This window comes from Triticum dicoccoides, chromosome 4B (assembly GCF_002162155.2).
Source record: "Triticum dicoccoides isolate Atlit2015 ecotype Zavitan chromosome 4B, WEW_v2.0, whole genome shotgun sequence".
Lineage (NCBI taxonomy): Eukaryota > Viridiplantae > Streptophyta > Magnoliopsida > Poales > Poaceae > Triticum > Triticum dicoccoides.
In genome coordinates, this window is record NC_041387.1 from 678,151,649 (window position 1) to 678,156,614 (window position 4,966).

Below are 4,966 nucleotides of genomic sequence, written 5' to 3' on the forward strand. Positions count from 1 at the left end.
CGCCGGCCGCTCGCGGCTGGAGGCGATTAACAGGATCCAGCATGAGTTCTGGGACGCCCGCGACAAGATCAACCAGGCGCGCCTCCACCAGGTGATTGATTCATCGGACCACTCTGCTCTAGCTCCTGTCCTTTCTTTTAGCTAGGGTTTCTCCTGGGCTTCTCCGCGCCTGATGCTGGTGGCTTGTGTTCTCACCCCGGACCGGACCGGCAGTCGGAGCTGAGCAGGAGCCGGTGGGAGGCGGCCTGCAGGGAGCTGCTTGCCGGGGATAGCTGTTAGAGATATATTTGGGTTACATGTATTTGGTAGTTTAGGATTTCTATCTTATTTCTAGGAGAGGCGTCTTGCCTTCCAAGTCTTGTACTCAATATATACTCACCCTCGAGGCTCGATAATACAACCATCATATTCCGCAACAATTCCTCTCTCTCCCTTCTAACATGGTATCAGTCTAATCATGATCCAAACCCTAGCCGCCGCCGCTTCCGCACCCGCGCGCCGTCCCCGCCGCCGGGGGCCGCGCCGCCCGTAGCTAGGGTTCGTCCGCCGGTCGTGTTGACCGGCTGCCCTAGAGAGTCTTTTTCCCGAGCGTTGCTCCGGGGTTTTCTCTCTCGCTGGTCGTTTTGATCAGCGTTTTTTTTTGGTCTTCAGATCTACGATCGGTTTGCGTCGCCCGCCGCCGCCGTCGCCCCTCGCACACCTCTACTCCGACACTGGCATCGACTACATCGGCCTCTTCATCAACTGTGCGGCCGACGCGGCTAGCTCCGCCGTCTCCGCACGTGATTCTCCACCGACGGTCGTCGCCTTCATCGATCTGGAATCCGCCGTCAACCCCGTCTTCGACAAGCTCTGCATCACGCTCGTCCCGAGCACTGGCTGCTGATCTGCGCCGTGTGCTCCCACACACGCATTGGATACAGGGGCCTAGGCCTTCACGTGGGTATTGCGTGGGTCTTCCCACGTCCCACAAAGAGGCATGCATCCGTGTTGTTGGCCGGTCATGCCAGTGCTTGGGCTCCTGGCCCAGACTCGTGCGCGTCATCCTGCACGGCGCGTGCCCACGCTGCACCAATCACCGGCTCCTGTTACATCTGACGGCAACGCACGGCGAGCAACTACTCCAACCTCATGGGCGTTTGGACTGATCATCTAAGCGACCGCGATTCATTCCATCTGTGCTGCGCGGTCGATCAGATCAATCGTTCTGCGCACGCCTCCACGGGATTTTTATAAAAATTGTCATCGAGCATGCGCGCTTCTTCATCGATTGAGCAACGGGCTGCCGCTGCGTCGCCCCGTAGGGCCGCAGTGCCGCCACCCCGTGGTTCTTCTCCCGACTGCACCGACCCGCGTCACCGCTGCGCCGCCCCTTCGGGCCCGCCGCGACTCACGGTCCACCGCCGCCCCAAGGACGTCCGCTCCTGGTCGTCCCCGTGGCCGCACCGACCCTCGCGCCGCCGCTGCGTCGCCCCGTCGGGCCGTAGCGAGAGTGGCACACGGTCCACGCAGCCGCCTCGAGGCCGTCCCCACGGTTGCACCGACCTGCACTCCCCTTGGGCTGTCGCGCCGCGGCCCGCGGTCTCAGCCGCCGTCCCGAGGTCTTACCGCCGTCGCCCGACCTGCCCGCCGCCGCTGCGTCGCTCCTTCGGGCCGTAGCGCCGCGCCTGTGGTCCACTTCGCCGTCCCCGCGCATCGACTTCCCGTGGTATGCGCCGCGCCGTCTCCCTTGGCGCGGGAACGCCACCGTCCGCGCCAGTCTTCGTCACGCTGTCAGGGTTCTTCGCCTACTTCGAACACCGCCGCCGCACTCCTAACCTAGCCGCCGCCGCCGTCAGGCCGCCGCGGTCGCTCTTCTTTGGCCGCCGCCGCCGCCACCTTCGTAGCCGCCGCCGCCCGTCCACCCCCTTCGTCTTCGTCCAAGCACCAGCCCGTTGCCAGCGTCGCCGTCATCTACCCCGACCACTTCGTCTACTCCGACCACCGTTGGTGACATCGGCCCTGCGCCGTTAGACGCCGCAATTGTCGTCGAGTTCTTCTCTGCTGGCCCCTCCGACTTCTCCGATATGGCGTACCGCTCGTGCAGGTCCCTCGTCTACGCATGCCCGGCGCTGGCAACACCGATGCGTGCCTTCATCCACGACGTGTCCCCGGGCCTGGCAAGCCTGGTCGGCGCTTCGTCAACTTCGCCTTCGTCCGTCTACGCATGCCCGGTGCTGGCAACATCGGTGCGTGCCTTCGTCCACAATGTGTCCCCGGGCTTGACAAACCCGTCGCGACGCGTCGTCAACAACATCTTCTTCCCGGCGCACCACTACTTCGACACCCTTGCGCCCATGCTAACTCGGCGCCCCCTTGCGCCTGCGGCTCCACGGCGACTTCCTCGACACCGGCCACCTCGACATCGACATCGACCACGGCATTCTTCGCACGGCTACCTCAACCACGGCTACACCATCCTACGCTCTCGGCTACATCGACATCGGCACAAAGGGCTATCATCCGCTTGAGCAACTCGTCGGCTTCCTCTACAGTCAATGCGTCCGCGACGCGACACCGTCCACGACGCTCCCGCTAGGACTGCGGGGGGATGTCAGCCCATCGGCTGCTACTCTCTCCAGTCTGACCGTCCGCGACGCTCCTGTTGTTCGCAACGCTACCGCTACGACTGCGGAGGGATGTTAGAGATATATTTGGGTTACATGTATTTGATAGTTTAGGATTCCTACTTTATCTCTAGGAGAGGCGTCTTGCCCTCCAAATCTTGTACTCAATATATACTCGCCCTCGAGGCTCAATAATACAACCATCATATTCCGCAACAATTCCTCTCTCTCCCTTCTAACAATAGCCCCAAGCTCGCCGGTCAGAACGCACTCTGCCCCTCACTCACTCCTTTCTGCCTGAGGACGAAATTTACAGCAACTGTTTGTGTTGCCTGAGAAGTTGATCTGTTAAATTTGTCACCTTGTCTTTTGCCCTGCTAAATGTCAGTTGTTACGATTAACTGAATACCATTTCCACTTTATATCTTTTGAATGAAGACATAACACTGAAATGTTGCTACCGGTGTCATGTCATCGCTGCCTTCTTTGTGCAATGCAGAGCTACTAAAGAGCGACTTGGAGGATTCAAGATTCTGTGAAGCTCTTTTTGACATTGAAAACTCAAAACTCAAGGTACTTAATTACCCCAAAAAAGAGCATTCAGTCCAGCTTGTGTGCTTGTCACCTGTTTTCTCTTGGTCATTGTTCTGCATCCGTGCTTGTCTGTTTGTAATGTTTAGATACACCTGGAGGAAGTTGGAAGCTGGGTAGAGCTTAATGAAAAAACTGCAGACCATGACCACACCGCGACGGATTTAAGAGCGGAGCTAACAAAATTGAAGCAAGGTTATCAGACCGTGTGCTCAAATAAGGATGATGAGGTTTCTTTACTACTTGCTGAAAAAGATTTCGTGTCGAACCAATTGAGGGCAAGAGAAAAGGACAACGCTGCTGCGATACTTCAGATAAAAGAATTGCAAAGAGCACAAGCTATTGAAGCAACACACAAGCTTCAGCTTCAGAAGAATGTAGAGGAGCACCGGGTGGCAGCCAGAAATAAGGATGGTGAGATTCGCAGAGCACAGGCAGAAGCTCATGCTTGGCAAAATAAGCTACTGGTTTTTGTGAGTAAGCTTCATGAAATGCACTTCTTTGCCAAGGACAAAGATATCCAGAAACTCAAAGCTGGACAATCTACGGCTCTTAAGAGCAAGTGTGCCTCCTTACCAAATGCAAGCGTAAGCACTTCATTCCCAAGTATATGGACAGCTAATAACAAACTTTAATTTGTGTATGTGTTATTTGTTGGTGATGACCCTATCTTCCCATGCGTATATACATGTATAGTCAATGGAGAATATTGCTGTGTTTATCAAGCAGAAAAATCTGTATGTGTTATTTGTTGGTGATGACCCTATCTTCCCATGTGTACATGTACATGTATACTCCAAGATATTTTAACTCCGGAGGTCAATGTGTCAAATACGATCTTTCCAGAAAAATCTGTCTGGAAGTAATGAGATCAGATGGGCTGTCTTAATTACCTGTATTGTGTATTTATGTTGGCCCTCTAATTAGTACAAAATCCTTTTTAGGTGGCCTGATCAAACAAATAACTATGGCTTTAAGAAAAGGTTGTATGTCTAAAAATTAATTGCTGATGTTTGGCGGGCTCATTCAGCAGGTGTGAATCGTCATCGAGGATTTCTTCGGCAAGAAGTTCACTCTGGAGGTCAATGCGTCAGATACGATCGACAGTGTGAAGGCCAGGATTCAGGACAAGGACGGCGCGCGTGCAGACGAGCAGCGCCTCGTTTTTGCGTGCAAGGAGCTGGAGGACTGCCGCACCTTGGTGGAGTACAAAATCCAAAAGGGCTCTACTCTCTACATGCACGTCCTGGGAAAGTACATTCACGTGGATGTCTCTGGCAACTTGGTCCGTGTCAGGTTGGAGAGCTCGGACACCGTCGCGGACGTGAAGGCGAAGATTGAGGCCAGGGAGGGCGTCCCAGCAGCCAGGCAGGAGCTCTGGTCCGGATTGAAGCGGCTGGAGGAGAAGAGCCGCGCCTTGGCTGACTACGGCGTCGAGAGGGAGTCGTGCCTCAGGCTGAAGGTTTGTCCTCCTCCCGGTGTTCACCAGTGAGTTGGGCGGATGCCGTGGTCACCGGTATGATGGATATCTTGTCTGCACCGTTCGTCCATGCTTGCCCAGTCGTTTGTGTGTGGTAGTACGGACATGTCAGTTAGTGAAACAGTCGCTGGAGTGGCTCGAAGCAATTTAGGTAGCAGCAGCAGTACTCCCTCCGTTCCCAAATATATGTCTTTTTAGAGATTCCAACAAGTGACTACATACGGAGCAAAATGAGTGAATCTACACTCTAGAATATGTCTACATACATCCGTATGCTGTAGTCCATTTG